The sequence below is a fragment of the Cololabis saira genome, chromosome 10 (assembly GCF_033807715.1).
Source record: "Cololabis saira isolate AMF1-May2022 chromosome 10, fColSai1.1, whole genome shotgun sequence".
In the NCBI taxonomy this organism is placed as follows: Eukaryota; Metazoa; Chordata; class Actinopteri; order Beloniformes; family Belonidae; genus Cololabis; species Cololabis saira.
Genome location: NC_084596.1, coordinates 3,720,174 through 3,738,735, shown reverse-complemented (window position 1 = coordinate 3,738,735; position 18,562 = coordinate 3,720,174). Strand labels below are relative to the sequence as shown.

At 42.8% G+C, this 18,562-nt stretch overlaps 13 non-coding genes across 13 annotated transcripts; 7 read left to right on the top strand and 6 right to left on the bottom strand.

The window, feature by feature from the left end:
• Nucleotides 1-1,733: 1,733 nt before the first annotated feature.
• Nucleotides 1,734-1,806, top strand: trnav-cac (transfer RNA valine (anticodon CAC)). Its single transcript has one exon. It is a non-coding gene; the product is annotated as a tRNA-Val (tRNA).
• A 252-nt stretch (nucleotides 1,807-2,058) lies between these two features.
• Nucleotides 2,059-2,130, top strand: trnaq-uug (transfer RNA glutamine (anticodon UUG)). The gene has a single exon. It is a non-coding gene; the product is annotated as a tRNA-Gln (tRNA).
• Nucleotides 2,131-2,973: 843 nt separating this feature from the next.
• trnak-uuu (transfer RNA lysine (anticodon UUU)) lies at nucleotides 2,974-3,046 on the top strand. The gene has a single exon. It is a non-coding gene; the product is annotated as a tRNA-Lys (tRNA).
• A 1,366-nt stretch (nucleotides 3,047-4,412) lies between these two features.
• Nucleotides 4,413-4,484, bottom strand: trnaw-cca (transfer RNA tryptophan (anticodon CCA)). Its single transcript has one exon. It is a non-coding gene; the product is annotated as a tRNA-Trp (tRNA).
• A 945-nt stretch (nucleotides 4,485-5,429) lies between these two features.
• On the bottom strand, nucleotides 5,430-5,502 carry trnak-cuu (transfer RNA lysine (anticodon CUU)). The gene has a single exon. It is a non-coding gene; the product is annotated as a tRNA-Lys (tRNA).
• A 223-nt stretch (nucleotides 5,503-5,725) lies between these two features.
• trnaw-cca (transfer RNA tryptophan (anticodon CCA)) lies at nucleotides 5,726-5,797 on the top strand. Its single transcript has one exon. It is a non-coding gene; the product is annotated as a tRNA-Trp (tRNA).
• A 627-nt stretch (nucleotides 5,798-6,424) lies between these two features.
• Nucleotides 6,425-6,506, top strand: trnas-uga (transfer RNA serine (anticodon UGA)). Its single transcript has one exon. It is a non-coding gene; the product is annotated as a tRNA-Ser (tRNA).
• Nucleotides 6,507-7,294: 788 nt separating this feature from the next.
• trnah-gug (transfer RNA histidin (anticodon GUG)) lies at nucleotides 7,295-7,366 on the bottom strand. The gene has a single exon. It is a non-coding gene; the product is annotated as a tRNA-His (tRNA).
• A 483-nt stretch (nucleotides 7,367-7,849) lies between these two features.
• trnat-cgu (transfer RNA threonine (anticodon CGU)) lies at nucleotides 7,850-7,921 on the top strand. Its single transcript has one exon. It is a non-coding gene; the product is annotated as a tRNA-Thr (tRNA).
• Nucleotides 7,922-8,875: 954 nt separating this feature from the next.
• On the bottom strand, nucleotides 8,876-8,949 carry trnat-agu (transfer RNA threonine (anticodon AGU)). The gene has a single exon. It is a non-coding gene; the product is annotated as a tRNA-Thr (tRNA).
• Nucleotides 8,950-9,272: 323 nt separating this feature from the next.
• On the bottom strand, nucleotides 9,273-9,361 carry trnay-gua (transfer RNA tyrosine (anticodon GUA)). Its single transcript is given in 2 exon segments — nucleotides 9,273-9,308; nucleotides 9,325-9,361. It is a non-coding gene; the product is annotated as a tRNA-Tyr (tRNA).
• A 690-nt stretch (nucleotides 9,362-10,051) lies between these two features.
• Nucleotides 10,052-10,133, top strand: trnas-gcu (transfer RNA serine (anticodon GCU)). Its single transcript has one exon. It is a non-coding gene; the product is annotated as a tRNA-Ser (tRNA).
• Nucleotides 10,134-12,746: 2,613 nt separating this feature from the next.
• trnar-ucg (transfer RNA arginine (anticodon UCG)) lies at nucleotides 12,747-12,819 on the bottom strand. Its single transcript has one exon. It is a non-coding gene; the product is annotated as a tRNA-Arg (tRNA).
• Between the last annotated feature and the right edge of the window lie 5,743 nt (nucleotides 12,820-18,562).

Sequence of the window (18,562 nt, the reverse complement as noted above, 5' to 3'; positions counted from 1 at the left end):
TGAAATTGTATCATCCCATCTGCGAGTTACTAATAAACAAAGTTGGAAAAAAAAAAAAGAATCAGGTGTGTTGAATCAGGTGTGTTAAAGCAGAGAAAACTGTAAAACATGCAGGACACCGGCCCTCGAGGACCAGGATTGGTGACCCCTGATCTAGAGCATCTCTGGGAGAATCGCTTTTTAAGCCCGCCGTTGCCTCGTCCCGGACACAGACTGACAGCACGGCCCTGAAAGCCACTCACCAACCCGGCTCACCGCCCCGCTGCTCAGCAACAAACCTTTGACTCACCGTCCAGACCCGGAGCCACCCAAAGACCCGGCTCACCGTGCGAACCCGGGGAACCGCTGTTAAGCTCCACCCCGACCGGCCACCGGAGTGAAAGAGCCAGCCCGCAGAAAGCCACTAACCAACCCGGCTCACCGCCCCGCTGCTCAGCAACTAACTTTTGACTCACCGTCCAGACCCGGAGCCACCCAAAGACCCGGCTCACCGTGCAAACCCGGGGACCCGCTGTTAAGCTCCCCCCCGACCGGCCAGTGGAGTGAAAGAGCCAGCCCGTGGAGCTGGAGGACCAGGGCCCTGGTACCCTAAACACCCAGGTGCTCTCGGCACCATGGACAGCACTCATGGACAGCACTCTGTCAGGTGCCACCACCACAATGTCAGACCACAATAACAGCAGAAGTGGGTTCCATGGTGTAATGGTTAACATCAGCATGAGTCTTTGAGAGCAGCCAGGAGAAAACCTGCACTATCCATCTTACTGTCAAGAATTGTAGCAGAGTTTTTTACAGGATTTTATTTTTATGCCCGCCGTTTTCAAAGCATGTCTGTTTCCGGAGTGTAGTGGTTATCACGTTCGCCTCACACGCGAAAGGTCCCCTGTTCGAAACTGGGTGGAAACATGTATGACTTTGCAATAACATTATTTGGGCTTGGAAAACCACTCCAGTCCTCTTCTTGGTGCACAGGACAGGAAGGCAGACCATCTCTTTCTCGCATTGGGTCTCATGCAGAAATTAATGTTGTTGCAGCTCCACAACTGACCAAAAGCCAGTCATTCTCCATTAACGTAGACTAGCTCCACCACCAGACCCCAGCAGCAGAGGTTCCGAGAGGGGGTCCCCGGAGGTGCGGGGAACCCCGGACCAGCTGGACCAGAGCTTTGCGGCAAACCGAGCCGAGACTCGCAGGGCTTCACCTGCATTCCCGTCGCGCTGAGACCGCGGAGAGCCGAGAATCGCGGACCGATATAAAAGTTTAGAAGGAGATGGACACTGACTTTCCAATGACATTGGTACACAGTTATTAAGTTCCTGCCGCCCCGCTGCTCAGCAACTAACCTTTGACTCACCGTCCAGACCCGGAGCCACCCAAAGATCCGGCTCACCGTGCGAACCTGGGGACCCGCTGTTAAGCTCCCCCCCGACCGGCCACCGGAGTGAAAGAGCCAGCCCGTGGAGCTGGAGGACCAGGACCCTGGTACCCTAAACACCCAGACGCTCTCGGTACCATGGACAGGACTCATGGACAGCACTCTGTCAGGTGCCACCACCACAATGTCAGACCACAATAACAGCAGAAGTTGGTTCCATGGTGTAATGGTTAACATCAGCAAGAGTCTTTGAGAGCAGCCAGGAGAAAACCTGCAGTATCCATCTTACTGTCAAGAATTGTAGCAGAGTTTTTTACAGGATTTTATTTTTATGCCCGCCATTTTCAAAGCATGCAAGTTTCTGTAGTGTAGTGGTTATCACGTTCGCCTCACACGCGAAAGGTCCCCCGTTCGAAACTGGGCGGAAACATGTATGACTTTGCAATAACATTATTTGGACTTGGAAAACCACTCCAGTCCTCTTCTTGGTGCACAGGACAGGAAGGCCGACCATCTCTTTCTCGCATTGGGTCTCATGCAGAAATTAATTTTGTTGCAGTTCCACAACTGACCCAAAGCCAGTCATTCTCCATTAACGTACACTAGCACCACCACCAGACCCTGCATTTCACTCATGTTCTGGTTTCAGGACCACCATAAAACCACAATAAAAGCTGAACAGGGTTCCATGGTGTAATGGTTAGCACTCTGGACTTTGACTCCAGTAATCTGAGTTCAAATCTCAGTGGAACCTGTCAGTCTTCCACACAACCAGGTACAAAAGGTATCAAGGTTTTACACACATGATGTTGTAGTATCCACAAGGACAACACAGGGAAATGGAAATGGAAACATGGACACCATTAGACCCCCATTAGAACCTCAATTTTAAGAGATAATCAGAAAGAAGGCAGGACTTCTCCCCCCACCCGGAGAAGGAACACCACCCTTCACAGGACAACATTCACAAATGCACAGAACAATTCACACGTGCGTAGGACAAGATACACAAATGTAATTTTGATGCACTTATGTTAGAATTTTCATATGCACTAAAAATGTCTGTGCTCCATCTCAACACTGACAGCTCAAAGATAATGTTGCTCTGTTGAACTCTCATAACTCACAGAAATCAATCACCGTGTGAGAGGAGAAGGTGAAGACTTGATCCAAAGCAATTCTTTGGTTTTAAACTTAACATGAGTTACATCCTTACTGTTGTGAGTTTAAAGGCTCTGCTGGGAGTTGAACAAGGATCTCCTGTTTACGAGACAGGCGCTTTGACCACTAAGCCACAGGGCCCTTTTCCCTCAACATTTCCACTTTTTTTTGAAATACTTCAACATTAATCTCTACATTTCGACTTTTTGCTCGACATTTGGACTTTTTTCTCGAAGTGCATTATGAAAAAAAAAATCTTCCTCCTCCAAAACATTATTTGTATTTTTCTCCTGCCTGGCCCTGGTGACCCTGCCTGACTTTAATGATTGCTATCTATAACCGCATGAGCACTATTCCTATCTATTGTGACATCATCAATGACATCACATGTATCTAAAGACATGAAGAAAAGAAGAAAGAAAACACTCTGAATAGGACCTGAGTAGCTCAGCTGGAAGAACATCAGACTTTTAATCTGAGGGTCCAGGGTTCAAGTCCCTGTTCAGGTGATTATCTGATGACCACAATTCCTGATTAAACAGAAACAACCAGGGGGTATTAATCCAAGAAGGAGTGGCTTTAGTGGCTGAACTGGGTATGTTAACCCAGGGTAAATGGTAATCTGTTCCAAAATGGTCAGGTTAAGTAAGTCACCATGGTAACAGGGTTAGGGCATAACCTGGTAGGGGGTGGTTTTATGCCGGTTTTGTTCAGATAACCCAGTTATGTTCAGGTATTTAAGCACAAGTTCAGGAGCTGCTGCAACTTGTTACACATACAAGCCCAAATTGTCCGTGTAATTCACCGTGAGAGGGTGATAAGACCACGGTATGACATTTTATCTTTCCCCGATGAGATTTCAGCAGAATTTGCGAGAGCGCTACAGTTTTTCAGCAGAATCCCTGATTTATTTGAGTAACCTCTGCGCTCTGAAACGGTACAAAACAAGCGATCCGAGATCTTGTGCCAATTACAGCACCATCCCAAAATGAGGCTGACTTTGTTAACAGGAAAGGTTTCCACAGCATCAATGTCCAAGTAGGTATAATGGAACCGTAAGCTGCTTTTATTTTTGAGCGCTCTCTTAATGATGTTTGAAAACGTATTTTTCCAATTGCCAGATGATGCGATGCTGCAAAACTAATATCAAACGTGGAGGCGAGATGGCCAGGCTCTGTGCATGATGCAGGATGTAGGGAATCAAATTTGACACCACATTTCTACAGAGTGTGTTATATTACTAATATTATATTGATCAGTTTTGTGAATATTCATGTGCCTAACTTTGTGTTATATGTGCAATTGCAGGAGAATGTGATGGCTATCTCCTGGGGGATAGAGGATATCCGTGCCTCCCCACGCTCATTACCCCGTACCCCGATTCAGATGCTGGAGCGCAAACACGCTTCAACGTAACTCGCAGCAGAACCCGGGTCAAAATGATAGTCACAGACTGCATGATCAAATCTTCCCCGGCTCATGCATTATGTTTGTCTTTCATGGGAGCTCTTTTATTCATTCTCTTCCTTCCTCATATCTCATTCGAAGCAAATGCCCTTACCTGACGACAGGGGCGGCACACCTCCGTAAACTCTTCTTCCAACCTCACACTGTGTTCACTGACATAACTGCAGAAAGCGAGCACATATCTAAAGCTGGGTACAAGTACCCTTTCAAGCTGTGATCGTATAGTGGTGAGTACTCTGCATTGTGGCCGCAGCAACCCCGGTTTGAATCCGGGTCACAGCACCCCTGTGGCAGCAAGAGTGCTTCTCAAGTTTTTGGAAAAAGAAAGAAAAGGTGCCACGGACACAACAAAATCCACTAGGGTGTTTGGATCAGATTTTCTCACCATTCACACTTGAAAGTACATTATGACCCTGATGTGAGTTGAACACATAACCTTCTGATCTGGAGTCAGACACGCTACCATTGCGCCACAGAGCCTTTTCTGATATCCTCTGAGAAACCAGTTTTCCGTCTGGACTCCTCTGGACACCACCCAGACAGTTGAAGGACAACATGTGACTAAACTTGTGATTTTCTAGTTTTTCGCAATTGCAGATGCTCACAAATTGGCTATTTCAGAAGTGTCCATTTTTTAGGAGTTGGTGCAGTTGGAAGCCAACTACCTGGTGATCATGTCACCTACTCTCGTCCACTTGGCATTATAAGACAATTGGAGCGCATCTCAAGTTCAGCTTGGCTACGTCAAAATCTGTGTAGACCTGGCGGTTATCAGGTTGCTATGCTCCTCAAGCTAGCCTATAGCTAGCTAGTGCAAAATGTCCTACTATCTATGTCTCTACATACCTGTCTAGATGGTTTTGTATAAGATTAAGGGGGAATAGAAACTAAATGATTGAATGAATTGAATCATGATCAATAACCTGCTGCACAGTTTCTGTAGTGTAGTGGTTATTTGGTTTGTCGCAAATGCAAAAGGTCTCTGGTCTGAGTCTAACAGGCTGGACCTCTGGATCAGGACTGACGAGTGAACAGAACATCCACAGTTTTATCTTAGAAGAACTTCATCAATTAAAGCTTTTTTAGCAGGCCAACGGCAACTGGTGTGTGGAGGAGTCATTTTCATGCTATTGACCTTTGTTCACTTGTATCAGTCATGTATGTCCATTGTACCAAATAGCTGGTCTCTCCATTGGGGAATCGAACCCCAGGCCCAGATACTGCCCACTATACTAACATTGTCATAATTAAGAATTATTTAATCTAACCCTGGAATGTCATCAGACATGTGATGTCATTGATGATGTCACCAGTCTCACCGAGTAAAATCCATCTCAGTGACCAGAACAGCAGTGGAGGTGATTCCTTTCTGCTAGCCTTCAACCTGGACTCTACACTTCAAACAAACTTCATAAATGTGACTTCAGCCCAACGTGGGGCTCGAACCCACGACCCTGAGATTAAGAGTCTCATGCTCTACCGACTGAGCTAGCCGGGCTTCAGATGCTAGAAAATAAGAATAATAATCGAAAAGTGTCTTTAATGTGAGGTTTTATCAGTGTTTCAGAGAAACCAGTTTTCCGTCTGGACTCCTCTGGACACCACCCAGACAGTTGAAGGACAACATGTGACTGTGTAGCCTTCAACCTGGACTCTACACTTCAAACAAACTTCATAAATTTGACTTCAGCCCAACGTGGGGCTCGAACCCACGACCCTAATGCTCTGTGGCGCAATGGTAGCGTGTCTGACTCCAGATCAGAAGGTTACGTGTTCAACTCACATCAGGGTCATAATGGACTTTTAGTTTTGTTTCATCCATCCTCATGAGTTCACCAACATGACAAACTTTAGCTGCAACAGAAAATGTTGATATGTAGCTGGAATTATTCAAGTCTGCACAATCACCTGCCTTTAAAAAGCTTGTTGTGGCCGAGTGGTTAAGGCGACGCACTCGAAATCCATTGGGGATTCCCCGTGCAGGTTCCCGATCATCTGTGTCTCAAAACAACTTGGCTGCACGTGGCCAACAATATGGCTGCGCCCTCGTCACACCACGTGCAATAAGAGAAATGGCGATCACAAAATGAACGGATCGAACGAAACCTCTCACGCAGCTTCGAGGTGTGGGCGGGGGCCGGTTCCCTTGCTCTGTGGTGCAATGGTAGAGCGTCTGACTCCAGATCAGAAGGTTATGTGTTCAACTCACATCAGGGTCATAATGAACGTTCAATCTTGTTTTATCCATCCTTACAAGTTTACCAACCAGACAAACTTTAGCTGCAACAGAAAACTTTGATATGTTCCTGGAATTATGCAAGTCTGCACAATCACCTGCCTTGAAGAAAGGAGGAACAATCTTTACATAAAGGGAATTGCATTTGTTTATCTGATGCTGCAGATTCACACATTTTAGAGTGGTTGTTGTGGCCGAGTGGTTAAGGCGATGGACTTGAAATCCATTGGGGATTCCCCGCGCAGTTTGAAATCCTGCCAACAACAATTCATGTATGAATGTTAATCTTAATCCTAATCTCAGGGTCGTGGGTTTGAGCCCCATGTTGGAAGTCATATTTATGAAGTTTGTTTGAAGTGTAGAGTCCAGGTTGAAGGTGAGCAGAAAGGAATCACCTCCACTGCTGTTCTGGTCACTGAGATGGATTTTACTGGCTGAGAATGGTGACATCATCAATGACATCACATGTCTGATGACATTCCAGGGTTAGATTAAATAATTCGTAATTATGACAATGTATCTGATGCATGTAATATATTTGCTGATGACGATGATAACATGTGCACGTTACCAAATGTAGCAACAGCGGCCCTTTTTTTTAACATTTTGCTTAACATTCTGCAGTGTCCATGGAAACCATCCCAATCTCACACACAGTGCAGTAACATCAGAAATGTTTCACCTCTATACTCCAAGACTGACCTACTTAGGTCATCATGTTTTCATGTTCCTGTGGCAGAATTATTTCCCTATTTCTGTTAAATAGCTCCATGACTTGTGTATTCTTCTACCAAGGCCTGAAACTGGGAAAAGGAAACATTTTAATTGAATTATTGTCTCCCTTATGCGCCGCTTGCCGGGTCCTTACCACTGGCAGAGTCCATTGTCCTTGGCTAAGTGTCCGGGCCGTAGCACCCCCCCTCTCCACCGCAATCAATTGAAGTGTGAATGGTGTGAAAATCTGATCCAAACACCCTAGTGGATTTTGTTGTGTCCGTGGCACCTTTTCTTTCTTTTTCCAAAAACTTGAGAAGCACTCTTGCTGCCACAGGGGTGCTGTGACCCGGATTCGAACCGGGGTTGCTGCGGCCACAACACAGAGTACTCACCACTATACGATCACAGCTTGAAAGGGTACGTGTACCCAGCTTTAGATATGTGCTCGGTTTCTGCAGTTATGTCAGTGAACACAGTGTGAGGTTGGAAGAAGAGTTTACGGAGGTGTGCCGCCCCTGTCGTCAGGTAAGGGCATTTGCTTCGAATGAGATATGAGGAAGGAAGAGAATGAATAAAAGAGGTCCCATGAAAGACAAACATAATGCATGAGCCGGGGCAGCTTTGATCACGCACTCTGTGACTATCATTTTGACCCGGGTTCTGCTGTGAGTCACGTTGAAGCGTGTTAGTGTTTGCGCTCCAGCATCCGGATCAAGGTATGGGGTAATGAGCGTGGGGCGTACAATTTTGAGAAAAAAGTTGAAATCTCGAGAAAAAAGTCAAAATGTCGATAATAATAATGTTGAAGTACAATTTCGATAAAAAAGTCAAAATTTAGAGATTAATGTTGAAGTACAATTTCAAGAAAAAAGTGGAAATGTTGATGGAAAAGGGCCCTGTGGCTTAGTGGTCAAAGCGCCTGTCTCGTAAACAGGAGATCCTGGTTCAACTCCCAGCAGAGCCTTTAAACTCACAACAGTAAGGATGTAACTCATGTTAAGTTTAAAACCAAATAATTGCTTTAGATCAAGTCTTCACCTTCTCCTCTCACACGGTGATTGAGTTATGAGAGTTCAACAGAGCAACATTATCTTTGAGCTGCCAGTGTTGGGATGGAGCACACAGACATTTTTAGTGCATATGAAAATATGTTATTCTAACATACGTGCATCACTATTACATTTGTTTATCTTGTCCTACGCACGTGTGAATTGTTCTGTGCATTTGTGAATGTTGTCCTGTGAAGGGTGGTGTTCCTTCTCCGGGTGGGGGGAGAAGTCCTGCCTCAGGTGGAGGAGTTCAAGTATCTCGTTGTTCACGAGTGAGGGAACGATGGAGCAGAGATTGACAGACGGATCGGTGCAGCGGTCGCTGTACCGGACCGTCGTGGACCCTCTGTGGTAACAGAGCCTTCAGATAGTTAGATCTGGTTTCCTAACTCACATTCACTCTTTAGAGGACACTTTGGTTCAGCTACCCTCTCTGGTTATTACAAAAATAAGGAGAGATTAGAAGTTCTCCAGTAGAATGACAAAACAGAGAACATCCACGTTCACTAAGAGCAGGAGTACTTTAGAGTTTAGAGGCTCTCGTAGAGTATCTTTGTGTGCATGTATGATTTAAGTGAGATAGTTATGTTCGTTTGTATCTTCTGTGTTTTGTAGCCTTGAAATGCCTTACTATTATGTTATTCCAATGAAACTATGTTGTTTTTTCTGTAAAAACGTAATAGTTATAGTAGATGTACCACAACAAAGTTACACAACATGAACAACATCATAGAGTGCACGTTCACTAAGAGCAGGAGTACTTTTGACAAAGTACTCTGCTATAATTAAGCAAGCGTGTGAGAAATACTGCCAGATCCAGCCGTGAGAGATATGTGATCTTTCAGGCATCTCAAGACATTTGAGTTTAGAGGCTCTGCTGGGATTTGAACCCAGGATCTCCTGTTTACTAGACAGGTGCTTTGACCAACTAAGCCACAGAACCTCCATCTGCAATCCAGAAGGTGAACTCTACACTCTGAAGTTGAAAATCACTCATCTTGGAGCATTTGGAGCAATCCAGGATTTCCTTTGTACATGTGCCATTGAGTACTTTCTCTAACAAACTTTAACACATGTCATCGTTAGTTTAGTGGACAGAATCTCTCTCTCATTGCGCCACTAGCCTTTTTTGATTGTAACATGTGGAAACACACGTGGTGTAACAACTCAGATGTTCCAACCAAAGTAGATGGCAGTGGCCAAAGCCATAGCCGAGTACAGGGATGAAATAGAGTCCCGCTCTGGGAAGATGAAAAATAATGGCAGTCCTTCGAGCCGGAGTTGAACCAGCGACCTAAGGATACCTGTTTTACTGGTTCTACAGTCCTCCGCTCTACCAACTGAGCTATCGAAGGAGGATGCATGTTGACACCTCCATGACTTGTGTATTCTTCTACCAAGGCCTGAAACAGGTGTTACAAACCTGGCTCACAGTTTGCAACAAAAGAGTCTCCACACACAATTCAAGGTACAAAAGGTGATTTATTTAACTAAACATACTCCCAAACGAAAGTAAAGTATGTTGTCATGTTGTGAGTGTATGCAGTGAGTGTGTGTATGTGTAGATGTGTGTAAAACAGAATAAACAACCAAAGCAAACCCAAATTACACCATGTTGGCCATGTGGCTGTCAGCTGCTCAATCAGGGAGAGAGTGAGCAGGCTGACAACTGAGCCTTTTATAACGGTGAGACCACACCCTCAGGTGTGGCCAATAAGGTTGGACGGCCGCCCTCTTCAGCCACAAGGACAGGAACTGCTGTGAAGACACACAAATTAGTAAGGCCGTCACACTGGGAAAAGGAAACATTTTAAATGAATTATTGTCTCCCTTATGCGCCGCTTGCCGGGTCCTTACCACTGGCAGAGTCCATTGTCCTTGGCTAAGTGTCCGGGCCGTAGCACCCCCCCTCTCCACCGCAATCAATTGAAGTGTGAATGGTGTGAAAATCAATCCAAACACCCTAGTGGATTTCCATTGCAAGTACAGTGATGAAATAGAGTCCTGTTCTGCGACTCTGTCAGATTGAATAGCCTAGCATAACAGACGAGGTGGCCGAGTGGTTAAGGCGATGGACTGCTAATCCATTGTGCTCTGCACGCATGGGTTCGAATCCCATCCTCGTCGTACTTGCATCTTTTCTTTATATAGTATAGAGTCAATACAATACAATCTACGTGCTTTCCAGAGACCAATCACATGACCCCCAAACAACTGTCAAAAAAACACTGGCAAGGGACAAAACCCCCTTTCAGAGAGAACACCTAGCTGCTGAAAACCAGGTGGCTAGAGAAAGAAGAGTGAGAGAGAACAGAGAAAAGTGAGACACAGATGTGTTGTCAAAGGTAAAACAAGTGCAGATATATTAGTATTAATGAACCGTTAACAGGACAACTACCAGTTGGATGTAAATAAGACTCATTCCTGGTTAGTTGTTGGTCTACAGAGACCACTATATAAACAGGTGTAGACAGCAGACATTGATGTCTAGTTGAACTGCATCATTTGTGTACTTTATTTAATTTTTTTCTTCCTTGTTTACATATTATGTTTTATTGCTATTATCTTCTTTGTATGTGGGAACTGGGGAGGGTGGGATATATGTGGGGTTGTTTGTCTTAAAAAATATTGAAAAATCTTATAATTAAAGTTATTACAAAAAAGAATTGTCTTATTGACCATTGTTCATGTATCAGTCATGCATATCTAAATCAGGTACATTCCCCATCGGGGAATCTTACCCCGGTCTTCTGCGTGACAGGCAGATATTCTGTCCACTATACTAACGATGACATGTGAGCATCTCTGGAATTAGTTAGTTATTTAACTTTTGACAAAGTACTATGCTATAATTAAGAAAGCATGTGAGAAATACTGCCACAACACAACTCAAGACATTTGAGTTTAGATCAGGGGTCGGCAACCCAAAATGTTGAAAGAGCCATATTGGACCAAAAACACAAAAAACAAATATGTCTGGAGCCGCAAAAAATGAAAGGTCTTGTATCAGAATTAGAATGAAGACAAATGGTGAAAGGAGAAATGTCGAAAAAAAGTCAAAATTTAGAGAAAAAAGTCAAAATGTTGAGATTAATGTTGAAGTACAATCTCGAGAAAAAAGTTCAAATGTTGAGAAAAAAGTGGAAAAAAGGAAAGAAAGAAGAAAAAAGAAAAAAAACAAGAAAAGAAAGAAAAAAAGAGAAAATAAAGGCAAAGAAAGAGAAAAAAAGGAAGAAAAAAGGGAAAAAAAGGAAAAAAAGAAGAAAAAAGCAAAAAAAAACAAGAAAAGAATGAAAAAAAGGAAAAAAAAGAGAAAAGAAATAGAAAAAAAGGAAGAAAAAAAGAAGCAAAAAATAAGAAAAAGGGGAAAAAAAGGAAAAAAAAATTGAAATTTTTTTGAAAAAGCTCCAGGAGCCACTAGGGCGGCGCTAGAGCCACGGGTTGCCGACCCCTGGTTTAGAGGTTCTGCTGGGATTTGAACCAGGATCTCCTGTTTACTAGACAGGCACTTTGACCAACTAAGCCACAGGGCCTCTGTAACATCTCACTTACCTCGTCTCCATGGTGATTTCTCTTACCAAAAACAACCGGGGCCTCACAAACTTCATCAATGACTTTTGGCTTTTTCAGCCAGAAAAGCACAACTATGGTGTGTGGAAGAGTGATTTTTATCTTATTGACCATTGTTCATATGTATCAGTCATGCATATCCAAAACAGGTTCACTCCCTGTCGGGGAATCGAACCCCCGCTGTTATTTAACCATCAGCGGGGACGCCCCTCGCATCAGCAGGAACAATTCACTGTCCTTACTGTCCGCGCGTCACCTCCATCCTGCCCCTTTTGACACCTCTACGGACAATAAACTGCAAAGCCTGCTGAGCTTTGGAGTCATTCCTTTGTTTCCTTTGTTCCAAAATCATGGGCCAGCTGTAGAAATCTAGGCTGGTCTCAGAGTGAGGCCTTAAAGTTGAAATTAAAGCTTCCCATGTTCACATAGGACTGTGGCCCAACTCTGTTTATCGTGAAAGGACATGTACCATCAAGTACTTTCTCTGACTAAACTCACACATTTAACAAACGTGTCCATAAAGTGGAAGTACATCAGTTATTCTTTCTTTAAAACTGAAATAAATGAAAAGGTTTATTTTCGGGTTTATTTTCGGGTTTTTTCGGGTTTATTTTCGGGTTTTTTCGGGTTTATTTTCGGGTTTTTTCAGGTTTTTTCGGGTTTATCTTCGGGTTTTTTCGGGTTTATTTTCGGGTTTTTTCGGGTTTATTTTCGGGTTTTTTCAGGTTTTTTCGGGTTTATCTTCAGGTTTTTTCGGGTTTATTTTCGGGTTATTTCGAGTTCATTTTCGGATGTGTTTCGGGTTTTTTCAGGTTTATTTTCGTTTTTTTTGGGTTTATTTTCGGGTTTTTTCTGGGTTTTTTTCGGTTTTTTTCGGGTTTATTTTTGGGTTTTTTCGGGTTTATTTTCTGGTTTTTTCTGGTTTATTTTCGTTTTTTTCGGGTTTTTTCGGGTTTATTTTCGGGTTTTTTCGGGTTTATTTTTTTTAAATGAAATAAATGTGTTTGATTGAATCAGAAACGTTAGTCAACAAAATTTGAGAGTTCAAATTTTTGGAGAACTTCTAATCTCTCCTTATTTTTGTAATAACCAGAGAGGGTAGCTAAACCAAAGTGTCTCTAAAGAGTGAATGTGAGTTAGGAGACCAGATCTAACTCTCTGAAGGCTCTATAACCACAGAGGGACTTGAACCCTCAATCTTCTGATCCGAAGTCAGACGCCTTGTCCGTTAGGCCATGTGGTCCACGAGTTGCTCCCCTTTCTCATCCCCCCCCCCCCCCCTCTCTTATTGGCTCTTATCAGTTTGTGCATGAACGAGTTCAAATGAACGCGTTCATTGAACACGTTCATTTCTGTGAGAACATTGAACTGAACGCAACATATTTACAAATAAAGAACTTGAACGTGAACGTGTTCATTCTGCAGATCATGAACTGGAATTTGAACTGTTCAGATTATGTGAGTTTCAGCTTCCCTGTTTAGGTCCAATTATTACAGAATAATCCTTCTCATTTCACCTGCGGGCGGCGCGCACATTTAAACTACTCGACGAGTCTGTTGCAGCCTAACGAATGATGCCTGATTTATGGTTCTGTGTTACACCAACGCAGAGCTACGGCGTAGGCTCTGCATCGGTGTAACGCGGAACCATAAATCAGCCTTGACGGGTGAAGAGAGACGTTGCAGACGCAGCAGACGTTGCAGACGTTGCAGACGCAGCGTCAGCGAGACGTCAGATGATAAATCCGTTTATCATTATCTGCAGGAATTTTACACATCGTCTCCCAAAGAGTCCGACGGTAGAAATCTAACCTTTCTGTGCAAATCATGTCCTCCTGCACTGAGAAAACAAGTCTGAGCGTCTGTCTCGTCAACTTCACATTAGAAACGTCATGTGGAGTTAAAGCATCCGTCCAGTGTGAGAAAATATCTGCAAGTCCTTAACAATCCAAAACGTTCCCAGAAAGACCAAGCAGACCCAACGGCCCCAAACGACCCCAGTCCCTGCTGCTCCTTCAGGGGCAGGATTTACCAGTAACAGGGAGACAAACTGATAATGGACGGCATTGTTGGAGATTTAAAGTCTCTGAGTATAGTTGAAAAGCCACTAGAACAATACATGAATGAATGAATGAATGAATGAACGAATGAATGAATGAATGAATGAATGAACGAATGAATGAATGAATGAATGAATGAATGAATGAATGAATGAATGAATGAATGAAAGCTTTATTCCGAACATGGGAAAACATAAAATGACACATAAGTCAAAATAGTCAAAACAACAAAAAATATAGATAAATAAACAAAACAATGTTACCATGTCCGAAAAGGAGTAGAAAGAAGCATGTGCTTATTTAATTAATCCTACCCCTTCTCCCTTCTCAGAAATTACAATCCTCAGTTGATTTCAGTATCATATTACATATTTACATTACATATGTACACATTTACAACCAGAAAATAAATAATGTGAGTAAACAAGTGAGTAAATGATGTGTGCAACACCAGGTGATGGTCAAAGCTCCTCATCCTCCCTGCATCTGTGAAAACCATCTTTTTGTACCGCTGTTTGAACCGGCTCATGCTTGGACGTTGCTTGAGCTCCGACCCAAACTGTTCCACAACTTCCCTCCACATATGGAAATAGTAAATGTTTTTAGAGTTGTGCGGACACAAAGATGTTTTAAATTGTTTCCCCCCCTCAAATTATAATCCCCATCTCTGTTAAAGAACCATTTTTGGATATTTCCAGGAAGCATGTTGTTTTTTTGCTTTGTACATAGTTTGTGCTGTTTGAAAGTGAACCAGATCAGTAAATTTTAATGTTTTGGATTTTAAGAAGAGTGAATTTGTGTGATCCTTGTAACCGGCGTTATGAATGATCCTTATGGCTCGTTTTTGCAGCATTGATAATGATTGTAGTTACATTTATAAGTATTGCCCCAAACCTGCGCACAGTAATTTAAATATGGTAAAACCAGTGAACACTAGAGAATGTGGAGTGATTTGTGGTCCAGAATATGTTTTATTGATTACTGAGATGCTTCTTGATAGTTTGTTTTGTGCATGTTTTGAGTGAGATTTCCAGTTTATTTTATCATCTATTATTACACCAAGAAACTTATTTTCATAAACTCTTTCAATATCCACACCTTCAATTTGCACCTGCACTTGAGTATCCCTTTTATAATTCCCAAATAAGATGTTTTAGTTTTACTTAAGTTTAATGATAATTTGTTTCTGTCAAACCACCTCTTTAATTTGCACATTTCTGCAGTGATCACATCCAGTAGCCCCTTTAAATCCCCCTAGAACAAAAAATATTTGTGTCATCGGCAAACAATACTAATTTTAATATTTTTGATAACTTGCAAATATCGTTGATGTAAAGTTAGATGTTTCCTGCATCATCACACCTGATTCTAATTAATGGTCGTCATCAGCTTGTCCTCCAGATCTGCACAAGTCTGTTAATGACAGTCATTTATATCAGAGTTCTGAGGGGAAATACTGTATATAAAACATGCAGGACAGGGTCCTGGGGACCAGGGTTGAAGACCACTGGTATACAGTGAACAGTTTTAGGATAGGGGGGCGTTTCATTCGTACTTTTCACCTAAAAATATTGAAATTAACTGAATTTGAACTAGTAGTGTCCTTGGGCAAGACACCTTACCCAGCTTGCCCCGTGTGAGTGTGTTTGAATGTTGGTGGTCGGAGGGGCCGGCTGGTCGATATGGCAGCCACGCTTCTGTCAGTCTACAGGGCAGCTGTGGCTACAAACGTAGCAGCTGTGGCTACAAACGTAGCAGCCGTGGCTACAAACGTAGCAGCTGTGGCTACAAACGTAGCAGCCGTGGCTACAAACGTAGCAGCTGTGGCTACAAACGTAGCAGCCGTGGCTACAAACGTAGCAGCAGTGGCTACAAACGTAGCAGCTGTGGCTACAAACGTAGCAGCTGTGGCTACCAACGTAGCAGCCGTGGCTACAAACGTAGCAGCCGTGGCTACAAACGTAGCAGCCGTGGCTACAAACGTAGCAGCCGTGGCTACAAATGTAGCAGCTGTGGCTACAAACGTAGCAGCCGTGGCTACAAACGTAGCAGCCGTGGCTACAAACGTAGCAGCCGTGGCTACAAACGTAGCAGCTGTGGCTACCAACGTAGCAGCCGTGGCTACAAACGTAGCAGCCGTGGCTACAAACGTAGCAGCCGTGGCTACAAACGTAGCAGCCGTGGCTACAAACGTAGCAGCAGTGGCTACAAACGTAGCAGCTGTGGCTACAAACGTAGCAGCTGTGGCTACCAACGTAGCAGCCGTGGCTACAAACGTAGCAGCCGTGGCTACAAACGTAGCAGCCGTGGCTACAAACGTAGCAGCCGTGGCTACAAACGTAGCAGCCGTGGCTACAAACGTAGCAGCCGTGGCTACAAACGTAGCAGCCGTGGCTACAAACGTAGCAGCTGTGGCTACAAACGTAGCAGCTGTGGCTACCAACGTAGCAGCCGTGGCTACAAACGTAGCAGCCGTGGCTACAAACGTAGCAGCCGTGGCTACAAACGTAGCAGCCGTGGCTACAAACGTAGCAGCCGTGGCTACAAACGTAGCAGCTGTGGCTACAAACGTAGCAGCTGTGGCTACAAACGTAGCAGCTGTGGCTACAAACGTAGCAGCTGTGGCTACAGACGTAGCAGCTGTGGCTACAAACGTAGCAGCCGTGGCTACAAACGTAGCAGCTGTGGCTACAAATGTAGCAGCTGTGGCTACAGACGTAGCAGCTGTGGCTACAAACGTAGCAGCTGTGGCTACAAACGTAGCAGCCGTGGCTACAAACGTTGCAGCTGTGGCTACAGACGTAGCTACCACCACCAGTGAGGATGTGTATGAATGAATAATGATCTCTGGCCTTGAAGGAGCTATATAAATCCAAGTCATTATTATAGTTCAAAATGAAAATGGTGAACTATGAACGTGAACTGTTCATTTTTAAACTATGTGAACTGAACTTTGAACTAGTTCATGAGAAGTAGGAACTTGCACAACACTGCCTCTCACAAACCGCCACGCGTGAAATACAAGCCTAAGTGGTATAAGGCAGGGGTGTCAAATGTGCGGCCTGAGAGAAGTTTCCAACGCAAAAAAAACGAAATGTTAATTTACTAAAAAGGAAGGCATAAATAATTGCCATGAATCGCAGCATATCCGATAATATAATTCTTCTACAAATCCATCGTTATTCCACAAATAGAGCAGTTTTCGACATTTTTTTAGTTTTCTAGAATGCATTTGCTGATTTTATTTCTTTGTAGACGGTCGTTTATTTTTATTAACTGACTACTATTATATATTTTCGCAGGAAAAATATCACTGTTAAAAAAGATGATAGAAGATATTTATTCTGAGAGTTTCAGTTTTGAATACGAGGATAGTGACAAAGTAAAACAGTTAAAAAGGAAGTGCTGACTTTTTCGGCACACTGGCGTAAATATCCGCGCCAATTTTTAAAAATAAATACACTTAATTGTACTGGAAAAATCTCTAAATCACAAAGAAACACTCTCGGATGTAATAAGAAAGATTTTGCATTTAATTAAATTTCCTATAAAAAAGCGAAATATAAAAAAAACAAACTTGTTTCTGTTTATCTTTGTAAAATGATATTAAAAGTATCTTATACATAAAAAAACGAGAAATTTCAAGAAAAGATCCTGAAGAAATATATTTTACATAATTAGAGTGTAAACAAAGTGCATATTTCCTTTAAAATTAACTAAACTGATATTAGATTAGATAACAATAGTAAAAAAAAGAATTAGAGAAAACATTTCGCACCGTTTTTGTTATTTTGAGCGTAAGCCCGTAAGAAAAAAATTGGTGAAATCCGGCCCGCCAAGAAAAAAGAGTTTGACCCCCCTGGTTTAAGGACTAAGTCATGCCGTAGTTGGAATAAAAGAAACTGAGATGATTGCAGTAACTTGACTATTATATACAGATAAGACTGCTAACAACGTTTAAAGTGTTTCTGCATATGCACTAGACATTATTGAAGTTTAAGTTAAGAGAGATTTTATTTACATTAATGTGCATGTTATATGTTTAATGTGCCTTATGTAAAGCCACCTTATTCATTCTATCTCATGCTCATCGTACCACAGGAGTATTTGGTTATTTGTGTTTAGTTCCACAGGATAACTACAGCCTTACCTTATAGTAGAAGCATTTACTTCTTTCTTTTGTTTTTACTACAGGCATTCACTTTATATTGAGAGCATATTATTTTACAGAGAGAGATGTTGTGTTCCCTGGTTATTGCTACTTTATAACGCTAGGTGGCAGTGTTGTAAAGCAGATACTGTTGAGATATTATATATATAATGTGTATACAGAGAAAGAAAGAATCGGATGGAGAATACTGGAATGTTTGGTACTACTATGATCTGCTGCTGAGTTATATTCTGCTGCACTGCTGGTAAATGTAAGTAAACAGCATTTTGTTCTACACTCCGGCCTCGTTATTGATTGGCCAACACTACATTTATATTGATTGGCAAAGTTTTCTTCTGATCTTTCCACATAATTAGCAGAATTCTGTGGTTCAATAATTCAAGATATTTCAACAGTTTTGACCCTTGTGCTGAAGGAAGGAAGGAAGGAAGGAAGGAAGGAAGGAAGGAAGGAAGGAAGGAAGGAAGGAAGGAAGGAAGGAAGGAAGGAAGGAAGGAAGGAAGGAAGGAAGGAAGAATGAAAAGAAGGAAAGAAAGAAGGAAGGGAGAAAAGAAGGAAGGAAGGAAAGAAGGAAGGAAGGAAGGAAGGAAGGAAGGAAGGAAGGAAGGAAGAAAGGAAGGAAGGAAAAAAGGAAGGAAGGAAGGAAGGAAGGAAGGAAGGAAGGAAGGAAGGAAGGAAGGAAGGAAGGAAGGAAGAAAGGAAGGAAGGAAAAAAGGAAGGAAGGAAGGAAGGAAGGAAGGAAGGAAGGAAGAGAA